General features: G+C 42.8%; 1 protein-coding gene across 2 annotated transcripts in view; it reads left to right on the top strand.

Annotated features, from left to right (window-relative positions):
* Positions 1-18,306, top strand: part of C1QTNF7 (C1q and TNF related 7) — a 57,508-nt gene that overhangs the window by 10,763 nt on the left and 28,439 nt on the right. Inside the window, exon 1 of one of the 2 annotated variants that reach the window (XM_027686683.1) lies at positions 9,862-10,129. The exons of the other annotated variant lie outside the window; for it this stretch is intronic. The gene's annotated coding sequence lies outside the window, so the exon portion shown is untranslated. Of the gene's footprint in view, positions 1-9,861; positions 10,130-18,306 lie in introns of those variants that run through there. 2 annotated transcript variants of the gene reach the window in all.

An 18,306-nucleotide genomic window follows, 5' to 3' on the forward strand; every position in this document is an offset into this window, starting at 1 on the left:
GCTGCAGGCGCTGTGCAGGACGCCGCGCCGGCCCGGGGGCTTCGCGCCGCGCGCGCGGAGCGCGCGCGGTTTTGGACCCCAGGCAAGGCCGCAGCAGGAGAAAGGAGAGAAAGGGGGAGCCTTGCCAGCGAGCACTGCACCCCCGTGGAAGATGAGAGCACAGCTTCGGAGCACACAGAGGTTTGCCGTTCCAGGTTTGGGGAGGGAGGGAGAGGGGGAGGGGGACGGAGCAGAGGGATGGGTGTTGAGCTGGCCATGGGGGTCCTTCGACTGGCGGGTGGGAGAGCAGGGCTGTCCCGTATGAAACATCACATCACATGTGAGCAGTGCACCTGGAATTTGTGGTAACACAGTGGGGGAAGGATAAGGTCTGGGTGGACAGAGGGTTCTTTTGATTGATGGGGGTCCCGGCCAGGCTGGGGCCTTGTAAGGTACCTCAGCCCTGGACAGGTACGGGGGCCAGAACGGTTGGTCAATTTGTTTGTTTGTTTGTTTGTCTATTTATTTCTTTCGTTTTGGCTCTCCTGCGGCTACTGCCCAGGTTTGGCATGTTCTGGATATATTTGCTTTGCTCTGTTACAACCTGAAAGAGTGGGCAGGACAAAGGGTTGTTACTGGAAATAAAAGACTTGCCCAAATCGTTCTAACAGGAACATAGCCTATGTACCCCTGTGTGGTTGCGAGCTATGCTGGCGAGGGTTCATGCCTTCGGTAGGGTCGCCCATGCCAGACAGGTCAAAACCATAGGACCAGATAAACTACATCCCTGGGCAGGATGAGCTCATTAGCCTTCTGGCAGTCATCCTAGGAGAAGGACAACTCTCATCCCAAACCCGGGCAGATGGAGCTCGCTTAGCCCTGGAAGGCCATCCATCTCAGAGAAGGTCACTCTAATCAAACCTACGTCCTGAGGACCTCGCTGCCACCGTCCAAGCTTGCTCGGCCCTGGCAGATGAACCTCAGGATTAAAGGGTGGGTTCAGTTCCGCGCATACTGCATCTCACCTAAAAAATCCATTGCGCAGGCTTGAAGGCTTTACCCACATGCAAAAAGTCCTGTAGCGACGGGCGAGGGTCGAAACGGTAGGTGAAAGATGCACTGGGAGCCGCAGACTCAACCCTGCATACAGGCGGTTCAGGATATTGGTCATTTGAGACTGACGGAGATGAGAGTCTCTTGGGGCAGCACCCTGAACGACCAAGCAGCCTTTTCAAGGACAGCACTGCTTGCTCCACTCGGAGAGGGGCCTAGAAAAGGTGGCCTAAACAAAGCTCATCTCCACCTTCACCCGGTTGGTTAACCGCAGACCGACGGGCATCTTCTTCCAATGCGGTCGCACAAAGAGCAAAAGTCAAAGGCATGCACCTGCCTCCAAAGGTGTACTCAAATTAAATCTAGCATGTTGGAACATCAGAACCATGCTCGATTCTGCCAATAGTGGTCGTCCTGAGCGACGTTCTGCCCTAATTGCCCATGAACTGGGTCGTCTCAACATCGACATTGCTGCTCTCAGTGAAGTTCGCCTTCACGAGGAAGGCAGCCTCAGAGAACATGGTGCCGGTTACACACTCTTCTGGTCAGGTAAGCCCAGAACCGAAAAACATCTCTCAGGTGTCGGCTTCATGATCAAAAACTCCATTGTCCCTAAACTCGAAAATCTGCCGACAGGTCACTCTGACCGCATTATCTCCCTACGCCTTCCACTAAACAACAAGCAACACGTTGTCATCTTCAGTATATATGCCCCAACTCTCCAAGCTGACCCTGCTGAAAAAGATAAATTTTACACTGACCTGCGCTGTCTTACCCAAAAGGTGCCCGCAGATGATAAGATCATTATCCTTGGTGATTTCAACGCCAGAGTAGGTAAGAATTTTGAAGCCTGGAAAGGAGTATTAGGCAAGCATGGTGTTGGAAACTGCAACGATAATGGTCGACTTCTGCTAGAATTCTGTGCGGAGCAACAGTTCACCATCACCAATACTATCTTTCAGCAGAAAAATAGTCTGAAGACAACCTGGAGGCACCCCAGGTCTAAGCATTGGCACCTCATTGATTATGTCTTGGTGCGACAGAGAGATGTCCGCGATGTCCTCCATACCCGCGTGATGCCCAGCGCAGAATGTCAAACAGACCATCGGCTTGTGCGCTGTAAACTCAACCTTTATCTCAAATTCAAACCCAAGAGGGGCAGTATCCCAAGGAGAAGACTCCAAGTTAACGATCTCCAATCAGCCACAGTAAGAGAAAGATTCCAGGCAAACCTTCAAACTAAGCTTGATAACCATTCCACAGATTCTGCAGTTTCCTCTCCCGAAACAATTTGGCAGCATATTAAAAGTAGCATCCTGCAATCCTCTGAAGAATCCTTAGGGTTCTCCCTCAAGAAGAACAAGGACTGGTTTGATGAAAATAATCAAGAAATCCAGGAATTGTTGAGGAAGAAGAGAACTGCGCACCAAGCACACCTTGCACTGCCTTCCTGTCACGCTAGAAAAACAGCCTTTCGTCTTGCTTGCAGCAAGCTCCAACAGAAACTCCGTGACATCCAGAACAAATGGTGGACCGATCTAGCTGCAAAAACTCAACTATGTGCAGATACAGGGGATCACAAAGGATTCTATGAGGCCCTGAAAACAGCATACGGGCCTACATACCAAGTCCAAAGCCCACTACTCAGTGCAGATGGTCAAACGCTTCTGACAGATCAAACCTCCATTCTGAATAGATGGTCTGAACACTTTCAGACTCTTTTCAGTACCAACCGTGTAGTACAAGACTCAGCAATTCAGTCCATCACACAACAACCAGTGAAATACGAATTGGATACTGCCCCCACTCTAGGAGAAACCCTCAAGGCCATACAGCAGGTGAAAATCGGCAAGGCAGCTGGGGTTGATGGAATTCCACCTGAAGTCTGGAAACATGGGGGCCTTGCACTCCATGCTAAATTTCATGAGCTTGTGGTGCGCTGTTGGGAACTAGGCGAACTACCTTCAGACCTTCGTGATGCAGTCATCATCACCTTGTATAAGAAGAAAGGTACTAAATCAGACTGCTCAAATTACCGTGGTATTACTCTGCTCTCCATTGCTGGCAAAATCTTGGCAAGAATACTCCTGAACAGACTAATACCCGCTATAGCAGAAGAAATTCTACCTGAAAGTCAGTGTGGCTTCAGAGCCAACAGGAGCACCACAGACATGATATTTGTTCTCAGACAACTGCAAGAGAAGTGTAGGGAACAGAACAAAGGTCTCTATGTAACCTTTGTCGACCTCACCAAGGCTTTCGATACTGTGAGCAGAAAAGGTCTTTGGCAGATTTTGGAACGTTTAGGTTGTCCCCCCAAGTTCCTTAAAATGATCATCTCACTTCATGAGGATCAGCACGGCCAAGTCAGATATGGCAACACACTTTCTGAGCCCTTTCTAATAAAGAATGGTGTGAAACAAGGCTGCGTTCTCGCTCCTACCCTATTCACAGTCTTTTTCAGTATGATGCTTCAAAGGGCCTCGGCAGACCTCGATGATCAGGACGGTATCTACATTCGATATCGTACTGATGGAAGCCTATTCAACCTAAGGCGACTGAAGGCCCATACTAAGACCCTAAACCATCTTGTCCGGGAGCTGCTCTATGCTGATGACGCCGCCCTTGTTGCCCACACAGAAGCAGCTCTGCAGCGTTTAACATCCTGCTTTGCAGAGGCTGCTGAGCTCTTTGGGCTGGAAGTCAGCTTAAAGAAGACAGAAGTTCTCCATCAGCCTGCACCTCAGGAAGTCCCCCACCGTCCCCACATCACCATCGGCCAGTCAGAACTCAATTCAGTCCAACAGTTTAATTACCTAGGCAGCCTCATCTCCTCAGATGGTAAGATTGATGGGGAGATAGACAATAGGTTAGCGAAGGCATACAGTGCTTTTGGAAAACTCCATAAACGAGTTTGGCGTAATAAACACTTGAAGAAAAGCACCAAGATCAGTGTTTACAGAGCCATAGTGCTGTCTACTCTTTTATATGGTTCCGAATCATGGGTCATCTACCGCCACCACCTGCGTCTCCTAGAACGCTTCCATCAACGCTGCCTCCGTACAATCCTGAACATCCATTGGTCAGACTATGTGACCAATACATCTGTTCTCGAACAGGCAGCAATCACAAGTATTGAGGCCATGCTCCTGAGAACGCAACTGCGTTGGGCAGGGCACATCTCTAGGATGAAGGACCACCGCCTCCCTAAGATCCTGCTCTATGGTGAACTTGCCACCGGCTGCCGCAAGAGAGGAGCTCCAAAGAAAAGATACAAGGACTCCCTGAAGCAACAACTCAGCCTCGGGCATATTGATCACCATAACTGGTCCACTCTGGCCTCTAATCGGGAGGCCTGGAGACAGACTATTTATAACGCTGCTGATGCTTTTGAGAAGGCACGCAGGATCACTCTTGAGGAGAAAAGACAACGCAGAAAGAATCGAACCTTGCAGAATATACCATCTAAGGAGTCTTTCTGCTGTGTCTTTTGCAACCGGACTTGCCTTTCTCGTATTGGCCTTTTTAGCCACCAACGCGCTTGCATGAAAAATGGGTAGAGCCCTTCCCAAATCTTCGTTCGCGAAGCCTAGCCATGAATATTTCGCCAAACTCTTTTATGAAGCTTTCCGATGCTAGCCTGTTATCTATCTCCCCGTCAATCTCACCATCCGAGGAGATGAGGCTGCCTAGGTAATTAAACTGCTGGACTGATTTGAGTTCTGATCAGCCAATGGTGATGTGGGGATGATGGGGGACTTCCTGAGGTGCTTTATGGTGAACATGCCACCGGCTGCCGCATGAGAGGAGCCCCGAAGAAAAGATACAAGGACTCCCTGAAACAACATCTCAGCCTTGGCCATATTGACCACCATAACTGGTCTACTCTGGCCTCCAATCGGGAGGCCTGGAGACACACCATCTATAACACTGCTGATGCTTTTGAGAAAGCACGCAGGATCACCCTTGCGGAGAAAAGACAACGCAGAAAGAATTGTGCCTTGCAGAATATACCATCTAAGGAATCTTTCTGCTGTGCCTTTTGCAACCGGACATCCCTCTCTCGTATTGGCCTTTTTAGCCAGCAACGTGCTTGTAACAAACGTGGGTAGAGCCCTTCCCAAATCTTCGTTCGCGAAGCCTAGCCATGATGACACTAACTGAGACCACATGAACAAGTGCCATTAGCATCTCACCTCAAGTGAGAAAATTCTGCAATCCTAAATTGGCTGGTTTGGCAAACCTGAGCAGGTATGCAGCACTGTGTTCAGAACTGGGGTTGGTAATATGGGACATCCACATAAGGGTTGCAAAGAAGCTTAGCTGGATCACTCCAGGAAGCAGAACCAGTCGAGCATAGATCTGTGACCCATGCTCTATTTTTTTCATTTTTCTCAGAAGTAACACGTTGTTTCCTAGCTACATGCCATTTATATATATATATATAAAACCATGGTGGGACCATGTATAAAAGAGCATTACTCACCAAAAGCTAGAGACATGAGATAGAAGTGTGAAGGCCATGCACATGAGCCACTTGTTTAAACATAAACATTCTTGTCTTTCAAGACAAGACTATCTTGTCTTTCAATTCTTCCCAAGCCCTCCTTATGTATGAACTGAATTTCAAAATGAAAATTGATTGCAGGTGTCTTAAGTATATTTTTCCAGGCCTTCAATTTAAACATGTTACAGCAATACTCACTTTCATAAAGTTTTTGATCACTGCAATATAAATTCTCACTGACAGCAGCAGAGATCATGGGGACCTTTCCTGTTTTCCAGAACCAGCTTTTACTAATTTAGATCCCATTCCAGACTGTCAGAAAGGCTGTTTTTTAGGAAGAATCATTCATTTGATGATCCCCAGTGCGGCTGCCTACCACATGTACAGCAGCAGTGTACATGTGCAGCACTTTTTCATTTTCCCCCACTTTCAGCCTCAGCGCTGGAACCCATTACATAGCTGGCATTTCACAAGTGCCGTGTTATTTTACCCCTTTCTTCAAAAAATGATCTGTAATAGCAAGGTGGCTATTAATAACTACCAGCTAACTAATAGCAGGAATGCACAGAGGGCTGACAGCCTGTACGATGACAACCCGGAGAGATGACCGCTCAGTTTCTTACTGTACCCAAACTGTGATCTCTGGCTAATGTCATCCTTGTGCCCTAAGTCCACATCCGTAAAATGAGATATTATTTTCTGGCTTCGGTGCCAAATAAGTATAATCAAATGACTGGGTAATCAGCTATTGCAATAACCACGAGTTTGTAATTACCTGAGATAAAGGATGCAAGATCCCTCTGGATCATAATTACTGAGTCATCTCCTTGCTCTTGGGGGTAATGGGGTCAGATGTGCTGTATGGCATGGAAAACTCTGAATAATAGAGTCGTCATTGCAGAGAAAGCTGCCAGCTGATTAGACCTGCTTTGAGCAGCTGTTGGATAAGATGAACTCCAAAGGTCCCTTCCATCCCAAATTACCCCTGTGATTGTGTTCTAACACTGCACCTCTGCAAATACATCCTCTTGGAGCACTGGAGACCAAGGGGCACACCCCCAAAGTAGTGCTGCAGGACACAGACTTCCTCTATCAGGGACAGACCGAGTCATGATGGACTGAACTGACTCAGGGCAGCTTGATGCCTCCACCAAAAGTGCTTTGGTACATGTGGCTCCAGGCTGATCCTAGAAAAAGTATAGGTGCCTTTAGTTAGGACTGTGCCTCCACAGAGCCAATCAATGGCACAGTTTATGTCCAGATGAACCACCTAAAGGTAATGAAAGTTTATCATGTTAGGAAATATGCTCTCTAAATCAAATTTACCTCCCATATCATCTTACATCACCACTGCATCAGTGTTTTAGTCCTTCTTGCCCAGCCTTTACATGAAAAAGCAAAACTAAGCCTTGTGGTTCCTGTTGGCTCTGTGTATGAGCAATAAAGTAAAAGATTTTGGAAAAACAGCTACTGGGATGAATATCCCTGTGATGACCAAATTTTTCAAAACTGTGCATAAAATTAGACAATTTCAAAAAGGTTTGATTTAGGTAGTTTAATGGACTGTGTCATATCACACCCAGGGACCTACTTTCCCAGGGTCTCAGAGATAACTACAGTGCCATGCCATCCGAGCAGCGCTCCCAGCCTGAAGGCAGCACAGCCCAACCAATCTCTTGGGTGCTGTTTGAAAGATAAATAAGAAACATAGGACATTAATTTATGTATCAAGGTCTAAACTGCCTCTAGGTTTAAAAAAAAAGGAAGAAGGAGAAAAAACATTTTAACATTTTTGATGGGGTCGCACATGACACAGACTTCTTCCTACATGTCTCATACTTTTCCATCTGTGTTATAGCTCATGGGGTCCTGGCCAAGGTTCCGTGTTCGTATTCGCAATTGCAGTTCTAACTGCGACCCTTAGTTTGGTAACTATTTTCTTAACTGTTATATAAACATCTGTGAATGCATATACAATATTCAGTAAAGCAGATGACATTTGCAGTGACCAGCTGCCTCCAGTCATGAGACAAGATTGCACATGGCCACAGTAAAACAGAGCACCCAGAGGCTTGCAGAGCTTACACAGTTGGAGTGTGGCTGAAATGGGCTGGGGAGAAATGACATCGTCCATGCCTGGGGGGCTGCAAGTGCACTGCCCAATGGCTTGTTTCTTCCTCAGTCAAAAGCCAGATCCCTGGGGCAGAAACCAAGTCATGCCTCGGAATAATTAGCTGGCACACAAATTACTGCTGTGTTTTAGATGTTGGTATTGAAAACAACACTGTTTGGTCCTCAGAAGTTAGATATATGTTCTGCTTGTCTCTAAACACTTCACAAAGCAGTAGGTCATAGCTCCCAACCAGTTTTTGAAGTTTAGCCTCTGGTAGTTACAGACAGAAAGCTGGATGGGCTCTGACACACTCTGCTCACGGGACTGCTGCCTGCAACCTGGGCGTGTGCGAGCAGTCCCGGGTGCCAAGCCTTGTTCCTACAAACCGGGTCACAAAGTCTCCACATCATAAAATGAGAGTAAAAGTAAAAACTCCTAGCTATTTTCCAAAAATAGAAAAGATGAACCAGGAGAGAGGGAGAAAAAGCATCCTTGCTCGTGATTTAGCAGAGATGGGAGAGGTCCAGCATGGCAGATGACGACAGGCTTAGCTCTGCGTGGCTGAGCAGGGCAGCTCTGCACCCACCTGTGCGAATGAGTCCTAGGTGTGAGACTTGAACCCACTGCAGACAAAAGGTGTTGCGGTATCTTAAGAATAACACTTGCTCTCACAACAGTTTTAAAGTAATAGCTTTCAAACATGTATTTTAACAAAAAAAAAAACAACAAAAAACAAACCCAAAACCCAATGCAAATAATTTGAAATTCAAGATACACATGTGGTTTGACACTGCCTCATATTTTGAAAATGTTAGTGGAGAAAGGGAAGGTGAAATTAGCAGGAGCAGCTGAAAAGAGTCAAAATTAATTTATTGCAGACTTAGGGTTTCAGTATTTGACAACAGAAATGATACAAATGGAAACTAAATTGAAACTGAGGCTTCTCATATTCAACAAAATATATCACTGCTACTAGTCAACTACAACTGAGAGAGGCAATTTAATTACTAATAAATGACTTTGAAGTTATACATGTGTTTTCGTGTCTTAATAAAGTTACAAAAAAAAAGAGAAGCAACAATAAAAGCTGAACCGAAGTCTGAGGTTCAAGAAAAAAAATGCGTAGAGGATTTTTTCAAGTCCATTGTCACACAAGGGGAAAAACACAGACAAAAGAGATCATTTGATCATTCATCATTAAAAACTATTGTTTCCTTAAGCTAGAAATGCTTATTAAAAGGTTTGAGGGCTTTTTTGTTTGTTTGTTTTATCTTTATGTTTCATAAATTGCATTTACAATATTTTAAAGTTTGATGTTAGACTGTAAGCTTGTTTCTCTTTTTCTGTCTTTTGCAACTGAATACAATGGAATGAATAAGGACTTTGATTTTCTTTCTTATCTTTGCTACTCCTCTGTTTCTTTCATCCTCTACATAAAATCTCTGTCCTTGTCGTCTGAGAATTATATTACTATGTTTAAGCTATTTTCTTTATTCTCAAAAATGTAATTTTACAATGGAGCAAGGAATTTCTTTTTTTCCTGAAACCTTACATTTACCTATTTTAAGCTACATCATTATTTTGCTTTTCTTATTCATCTCCATATTTGTTCTACTGAGGACATGTTCCAAAAGCTATTCTTGTTTTTATGAAGTTTAGTAAGTTTAAGTAGACAAAAGGAAAGAGGGAGAGAAAAGAAAAAGAAAGAAGTAAACAGATCTTTTGAAGGAGAAAAAAATCTGAAAAATACTCGTTTTGCTTTCAGGCGATTCATTGCATTTGTGATGTGTAAAATGCTAAAATTCAGTCTGGGTTACATTTCCTGGCTGAGATACAGAGAGATTCTCAGAAAATTGAGGTTTGAAATAGAAAGTCAGCAGTAACCTCATATGGAAGACAAGGAACGCCAGCAGAGGGGACAGAGCTTGAGAGCACTGCCACTTGGGAGCCATGAATTGAAAGAGAGAAGCCTGTCATCTTTGTTTTATTTTTAAAATATGGGAAAAAATTAAAAGCCTAAAACACACATTGTGTTTTTGTTTTGCCGTGCCTGTGCTGGAAGCATTGCTCGCATACCCTCCTGGTACAGAGCACACATGCCAGGGTTTCTGCGCTGCGATCGCTCGCTCTTATGTTACTGCTCAAGTATGCATTCAGAAAAGAGCCAGCAGATACAGTAGATTTATTCTAGTTGTTGAGGTCAAGGGCTTCTTTTTTTTTTTTTTTTTTTTTGGACTCAGTAGAGGGGGAACGCTTTCCTCATAACACCAGACAGGCTTTCTGCTTTGCAGTCTACTGTCAGTGTGCACCACTGATAAAAAAACATCTGAGAGCATTTTTAAAGGATTTATCAATCTAAAGCACCGGTGAGTTATGTGCTGTCTACTGTGTCAAACTTAGGAGGCTTTCAGCAAGGCACAATATCTGTACGCAGTGCAAATCAGAGGCTACAGCTGCTGGAAGCTCTTGCAAACCATGTAAGTAAAGGGCTTTATTTAGCTGAAGCAAACTTTGTGTATTCTCTTGCCTCGTAAAAACTCTGAGATAATCTAAACTTGAGATGAATTTCCTAATACTAGTAATGTCATTATCCTGCTGTCCCTTTGAGTAATGCATGTATGTCAGCACAATAAATATCTTACCTTGTTTTGCTTGTGAGTAGTGTACAGAGCAGAATCTGTACACGCCTCAGGCAGGCTCTGTTTGCTTTTCTGATTGCTGGCCATTTCTGTTCTCTGTTTGTGATCGACATAGAGAACTCTCTGATTTCTTTGATTTCTTTGATTTCAAGGACAAGGGGAATGTGGCAGGGAAATGCAAAGACTGTGCAAAGGAAAACAGAGAGGAGAAAGGCAGTTTATAAAGTGGTGTCGGTGAACCCGTGGAACTTGTGGAACTTGTGGTCTATGGGATTCTATATGATTTATAGTGATATCTAAGAGGTCATAGATAGTGTGACTAAGAGGAAAATTAAAGGACAGAAGAAATGTTTTGATTTCTTTATAAAATGCATCTTTATGTTCATGCTCGTATTTAAAATAATCACTTTCTGTATGGTTATTCAAAACTTATTGCAGGGGACAGATCACCTTTCTCTGAGCTTCACAATGTAAACTAAGGTCAAGAAATATTTCTTTGTTCTCTATCTAGTTCATGTACTTATTGGCATCAATAGGCCTGGCAAATAGGTGCTGAAATGCCAAATTTCTCTTCTTGTCTGTGAGATCCTCCCTGCCGTTTTGATGGCTACCAATATGCAGATATGGTGATAAATAAATTAGCTCCACTGACAAGGTACAGATGGTATTACCCTGAGAAAAAAATTTCATGCACTCAGACTTCTCAGTATCTTCCTGTTCAGTTTCTAGTACCCTTGCATTCCTTGTAGCCTTTCCAAAAGCACCTGATCCCTATGACTTTGTACCTTCTATTTGCCTCACACTTTTTCCCAGTTTGCAATAACTTTTACCAGGCCCTTCCCTCCAAACCCACATGTCTGACAAATGCAAATCCTGCCTTCCAATCCTCACAACAAAAATCTGCCACGGACCCACAGGGCAATACCGGCTTTGTCTTTTGCAGATACACTGCTGCAATCTCCTCTTGCATCAGGTGCCCAGAGGAACGTGGGTGCTGCCCTAAACAGCTTTCTACCTCTCCCAGCCCTCCTCTTGACTTATTTATTTCCATGGCAAGATCCGCATGGGGAGAGGGGCACTGTCCATTAACAGAGATGCCCTTGATTCATTGAAGGCAACAGAAAAGCCTTCCTTGTCTTCATCCACACATTGGACCTGGATGCCAAAACAGCAAAGAAATTAATGGACGTGCCAGGCTGCAGAGCTGCAGTGCGCTGCTTCCAGTGACGCTGGGGTGTCACCTCCCTGAGGGAGAATGGGGAAAGGCTCTGTACAAAGAAGTTTGCATAGTGACAAAGAATCACATCTTGAAGGTGCACTGGCAGGAGCGAGTCAGAGATGAGTGGGGCTGGTGAAATTCAGACTCCTCTGATGATGGAGGAAGAACACGTTGTTTCTCAAGAGTGTTTGGGGAATGACAAAAAGTTTAATTTTCAGTACAGGGATGGGTAAGAGCTTTTTTCTTTGCAACACAACTCTCTCATACCTAGCTGGTTCAATGGCACTCCAGGGAGAAAACAGCAGTTTGTTATAGTTTTTGAATTTATGTATATTCATGTGTTCCATTAGTCTCTTGGCAAATACATCTTTTGATTTCTAAAGCTTTCTGAACCTTTCATATAGTCCTTTGCTTTGAAGCAACAGATGTCTGTGATAAGCAGATGGTTATGGCTTTGAATTTTAACATCTTTAAATATTTTTGCATATATTTTGTGGAGAGGAATGTACTCTGTCTTACTATGCAGTACTCGTGCACTAAATGAAAAGTATCCGTGTCTGGATGCTTGATGTCACTTCCTAGCTTGAAAACCAATAAAGCACATGCTTTTTAGGATTATTTGTTATGAAATATTTTCATCCAATCATTCAACTTTTGTTTTCAAGTTACAAACCAACTGCAAAACACACTAGTCTGATGTGAGCTCAAAGAGAACAAGCAACAAAAAGAGTAAAAGGAGCTGCCTCACTTGTGAATTGCTTTCTCACTCTGATGTATACTGGGAGCAGACTGAAATCTTCCCCTTGCAGAATTTCCCAGAAGAAATAATGCAGTGCCTATGGAAACAATTGAGCAAAATCTTTTGATCTTTTTTATTCTAAACTTTCATTTTCAGGAGGTACAGCTATGAAATCTGATGAGTGGAGAATCTAAGAACATAAGATCTTATATCGGGAATAAATTTGAGAACACAAATGGAAAGAATAATTTTCTTTCAAGGAAAAGAAGTCATATACACAGTTTCATCCAAATGTTTTGCTATTGGATATTAGTTTACTGCTCTAAAAATTGTAGTTCTTCTCTCCCTCTCTGCCTGACTTTCACACTTGGAGAGTTTGCTTTTTAAAGAAATCACTTGAGACAGTCTGTGACATGTGTGAACTGTTTAAACTTGACTTAGTTGATCTTAAGTATGGATTATTGCACATATTATCAAAGGCTTTGTTAATTGTAATGACATAAGAGATGTTATTGCATGGACCCAGTCTTTACACAAGGCACCAGCCTGACTTGAAAGAAAAGAAATGCCTCATTTCAACTAAGCTTTGGAGCTTTTGCCTCCACCTTTGAAAAGGCTTTTGAAGGGTTCATAGTGCTGGAGAGGTGTTAGAAGAGCTCAGTGATGATGCAGGATATGCTCTTTCCTTCTCTTTTTTCCCCTCATTCTCAAATACTTCTTGAAACCTCTTCCTTTCTCACTTATTCAGGATATGGTAACCCTTAATCCCAGACTGTCCCAGAATACAGGTTTTCCTCTTTTTGCACCTCAAATCAGCCTCTCTTTACTCCATAAACACCATGGCTGGTGTTCATCTTTCCTGGAGTAGAGAAAGCTTGGGATGCAGAAGGGGCCTGATGGGGACAGCATGCCCCAGCACAGCCGATGGACCGAACTGTCCCCCTGTTGGGATTTCAGTGTCTAATCCCCATCTCTGCAGGTACAAGCAAAGTAGCCCACAATGTAAGCAAAGTATGAAGGCTGATGACCCCTGTAAAATGATGCCCAAGGCTAATGGATGCTTTAATTAGTGCCTGGCATTTAATTGCTGCCTAATGCTATGCATTTCCTGGTGGTTTCCTCACCCAGATGTCTTCTGGGACCAGTCATTACCCAAAACAAAAGTGGACTGATCAAACCCAGAATTTTGCCTAAAGAGAGCATTTCCTCCAGTTCCACTTTGAAAGATTTAAGATCTCTTCTGTATCCATTACTGAAGAGTTAAAAATAAAAGAGAAAAGAAAAAAAATATTGTTGAAGTTGAAGAGTTCTATTTTAGTATATTGTTTGACAATATCAGGTTTTCAGGTTTAGAAATCTACATATAAATGAGAAGAAGTTGTGAAAACTTCTGATTGATGGACCGTTTTTCTTTCTGACAATTCTAATTATTTAAAGACTGCAAATGTTCAAAGACTTCAAAGACCACAGGCAGTACTCTGCTACCTGACAGCAGCGTTAACTCAGAGAGTGGCTCTCCTTAATAAATCCTTGCAATATGAAGAGATTACCTTCTGATGTGTGACAGACTTCTCTTGTGTCTATCTCAAGATCTCTTTGTGAAGCTCTGCTATCCATTACTGGTCTTGTGCAACACTTCAGCACATGTGTATTTATGTCCCTGGATACCACCTCTTGGCCTTACAGATGTGAGGACTGAGTATGAAGATAGAGAAAACTGAAGGTAGTTTTTATGAATTCTGGAAGTATGTGTCTATTCATTGCCACTCATAAATAAACAGGTTTTTGTAAAGAGAGAAAGAAAACAGCTTTTAATCCTTGACACAGTTCTGTATGCCTATAATCTTTCCACAGGGTCAGAGGTAGAAATAAACCCTCCAAACCTGCCAGAAAGTTCTCAACAAAGTGTTGACAAGACAATCAGCAAAACTGACCCATAAGTAGCAAAATATCCACATCGGACCTGTATGGAGAGTTGAGACCAGTTACCAGGACTGTGGTGCCTGGAGTGGAAAAACTCTTGGCAGCAAGGAAGCAATGCACTGAAATGCCAGTTTGCAGATGTGAAGCAAGTCTGGAAGCTGTTCTAAGTGAGCTGCTGCAATGGAGGGTTGTAATGGGAACATGGATTTTTTGTTGTGAACCTGCTGGAACAGATATCATCATCCTTAGTTATCAACTGATGTTAGTTAATGCAACTTTGAGTGACTGCCAACTTCTGCAGTCCAGTGAAGTGACTAACACACTAGATATCTTAAATGTTGCTGGGCAGGGGGAGGGGAGGGAAATCTGCTATTCCAGAGGGAATTATTTCTGTTATATTTTTAAGATATCCTCTGTGGTTTTTGAGATGTTTCCTGAAATCTGCAATTACAGTAATGTAAGATTTGCATCCAGCTTTTTCTAAAATAATATTGAAGCAGACTACATGGTAACTAAAAATTCTTTCTTTGAATGTCATCTCCCTTTCAGTTTGTCAGCTGCTGCTCTATCAAGTAGTTTCTGCCTTGAGGGGCTGTTGATAGATAGTTCACTGAGATAGCTCAGTATCTCAGCTAACTTGTCCCTGTGAAGTCCTTGAAAACACACCATAAATTGACTTTGTCACTTATCAGTAGTTCAGATCCTTGACAGCACTGAAAGCCTTTGATGGGGCATGTGGGGAAAGGTGACAGTGCTGGAAGTCAAAAGAAAGCATTAGGACCGTTTGGGGTTTTTTGTGACAGTGGGGAACCAGATTCAGCATCCCAGGGTTGCAACAGCAAGGGCAGTGCCAGCATGCTCTGATTACTGCCTCTGGGTGCATGGAGAACCTCCCCCCTACCTGCACAGTCATTAGCATGTCCCCTGAATCTCCCTTAGAGGAAAAAATCCAGACTTGGGAGTCCTGGAGGATTACAAAAATCCTTCAGAGTTCAAGAGCGCAACAAAACAAGTGCCTGGGCATCCCAGATGGGCAGAATGATCCCCAGTCACAAAGCTGAAGACTTGGACTCTATGTGACTATGTTGAGTTGATCATACTATGGCTGCTCTGTTCTGCTCCTTGAAGAAAATGCTCTGGATTCATGACCATTCCTTGTTCAGGAAGGAAAATTTTCAGATTCCCTAGTTAGACTGACCACCAGTGGTCAGAGAACAAGAGGATAAGAATCCATATTAACTGATAATTAAGATATTTCATCATTATAATTATTGACAGACACTACAGACACCTAGAATTTTGTAATCTATAAATGGGCAGTCATCCTTGTTTTACCTATACCCATTTTTGAACATTATTTAAATTCCTATATCTTAAGTGGAAATCAGAGAAAAAACAAATACAATTTTTGGGGATTCTGCTTAAATCAAAGTAGTTAGAAGAAGAAAGACATAAATGAATACAATACCTGTGGGGTTTGACAGGTGACTCAAATACTGTTTTTTGAGAATAGGCATGAACTCAGCACATGAGGGAAAGAGTCATCCTCATGTTTATCTTACTAGTTGAAGAAAATTACAGTTTCAGGTCAACAGCATGCAGAGATGGATGAAGTTGTTGCCAAAGACAATCCCAACAGTGAATCTGCACTGTGAATATTGCATTTGAAATTAGTCAGCAACAGCTATGTCATCTTGATTTGCATGCTAATACAGATGATGCAATGAGGCTCTGGAGAGATGGATCTACAGTAAGCTGGCAATAAAATTTTTGTCCTTTATGGAGCACTGAAATTTCAAAATTCTCAGGGGTGTATTTCTCTAACTTTGCACCTTGCCTCTTAAATGAAGAAACATACCATTGTGGCCACATTTATGACATCACCTCTTCAAGGAGAAAGGGGTGTCACACTTATTTCTTTCTGAAAACAGCAGGTGCATAAACTAAGTTTTGGACATTTTTCCATAGACATGAGCTATTACAAAAACTTGCACGTTATCAGCTTTCCTGCTGAGAATAAAGCTACGTTATGATTGAAAACAAACTATGTTTCAGGGCCTGCTGGACCCTGAAACAGAGCACTAGACCCTGTTCCAGAAAAATAACAGTTCTGGGAGAAATACGAAATGCCTTCTCATTGATAAATGTTGTTTCCAAGACAATCTCATGAGAGAAGGTCTTTGAACTACAGCACCATTTCCAAAATATGAAAGAATATTGGATCCTTGCAGGCAAGGAAGGGATGTGAAAGTCCAGAGAGGCACCTCAACATGTGGGGTGGTGGTAACTGGTGATCCCCCTCCTTACGGCAGATAAAGCAACATGTGGGTCTTTTGACATCTTTGTCCCCCTTGGTGTAGCTCTTTCTCACTCTTTTTTTTTTATCATAGAAATACTGAAAAAAACTTCTTCAACATCTCCTCACGAACACAATTTCTTGGTGTTGGATTTTATAAATCATATTTTTCTACATTTATGGAAGCTATGACCACACTTATGTATGCATATTTGCTCGCATTGATTTCACTGCAATGTTAGCCTGTTGCCCGTTGTTGTAATGAAGTCTTAATATTTTTCCCTGTTGGTTTGAGGTGGTTTTTTTCAGATTATGGGATTTCTTTCCCCAGATAAAATGTGTGTTACATATTGTAGCACTTTACCCCTTTGCTATGTCTTTGAGGGCTCAGTTTTCATGCAGGTGCCCAATGCTGTTCTTGAAGACGATGCTCTAATGGAGACAGGGTGTTTGGCCGATTTCTGCTTCAGATGGCTTCTACCATCTTTTCTTCATTGCTGCCAGTGTTTTCTTTTGCTTCTCTGGGGACACCAGATGCATCTAATGAGTCAGTTCCAGCTTCCAAGCTCATGGACAGCAGCCATGTGTTGTTCAGATTCTTGCATGGGAAGGAGAGATCTCCTTCCTTTTTCTCTTGCTGAACCAATTCACTCAATAAGAATTTGTTTCATATCAAACTGGCATTGCTTTTAGCTAACTCCAACCTGTTCTAACTCTATCCTTAATTCCAATCTTTTATTATATGATAAAAGAGGAGAGTTACCTTAAAAGAAAGCTGTTGCTCAGACAGTTCACCTTGCTCCCAGCTTAAATGATAGGATAAGAACTTTTTAAACCCAAAAGTCACAGGCTGTAGCTGGTGAAAAATAAGACAATACTCAGAGACATGCTTCTCTCCAGTGTTGCATAAATAGGTGTATAACATGTAATGTACTGCAACATCACAGCAGGTCTCCCAAATTGAAAACAAGGAGGAATAAAAGACTGCCGTACCTTGACTCTTAAATCCTTGAATGTGTTGTCTGTGTTGATTAGTTACTTTGATTTGTGCTTCCCCACACAGCTCATTTTTCCCTTTAATAAGAGTTTGGCTTGTAAATTGTCACTTGTATTTTCACCAAACACTGCAATTAGGCTGGAGTGACGGAATATATTACATTGTTTGTTTTCCGTTATGTTTATTCCAGATGGTTTTTGTCACTGACTCTTTCTGAGCTGGGCTGTTAATAAATATAGGATAAATCTAATGAATAAATTTGCTGTGCTCGGTATAGATCTGTAGTGGTGGCTGAGACAGGGTTATGCTCCTAAATAATGGGTTCTTATTAGAACTACAGAAATACTAATTCCTGCTCACTTATGAGAGGAAGATGGATACTGAGGGGTTAAAGATGACGCATATGTGGGGTTTTTTTCCTTTAAAAGACATCCATTTAAAGCTTAAGCTGAGATTATGATGACTTCACAGTTGTGATGCTTTATTGCTTCTCTGAACAAAGGAAGTGTTTTATGGAAAAGCTACAGAGTAAGTACCTGTGTTCATGCCTTTTATTGCTGGAAAGCTCCTCTGTGCCCTTGAGCAAGCTGTTTTTGTCTCTCTCTCGTTCCCGAACAACACTTCTTTTCTTGTTCAACTGTCTTGTCTCTTCAAATAGAAGTTGTTCAAAGTCCCTGCCTAGGCGGGAGATGCAAAATTGATTTTAGAAAGAGAATTGGAACACTTTGGAGAAAAGAACCCCATATGGGATGGCAATGCAATGTGGAAGTCTACAGGGCACCAGGACTTGTCAAAGTGGCATTGACTGGAGAAAAAAATGAAAGCTGTGACAGCAGACCTT

Source organism: Neopelma chrysocephalum, unplaced genomic scaffold (assembly GCF_003984885.1).
Source record: "Neopelma chrysocephalum unplaced genomic scaffold, ASM398488v2 Primary Assembly neopelma1_71, whole genome shotgun sequence".
In the NCBI taxonomy this organism is placed as follows: Eukaryota; Metazoa; Chordata; class Aves; order Passeriformes; family Pipridae; genus Neopelma; species Neopelma chrysocephalum.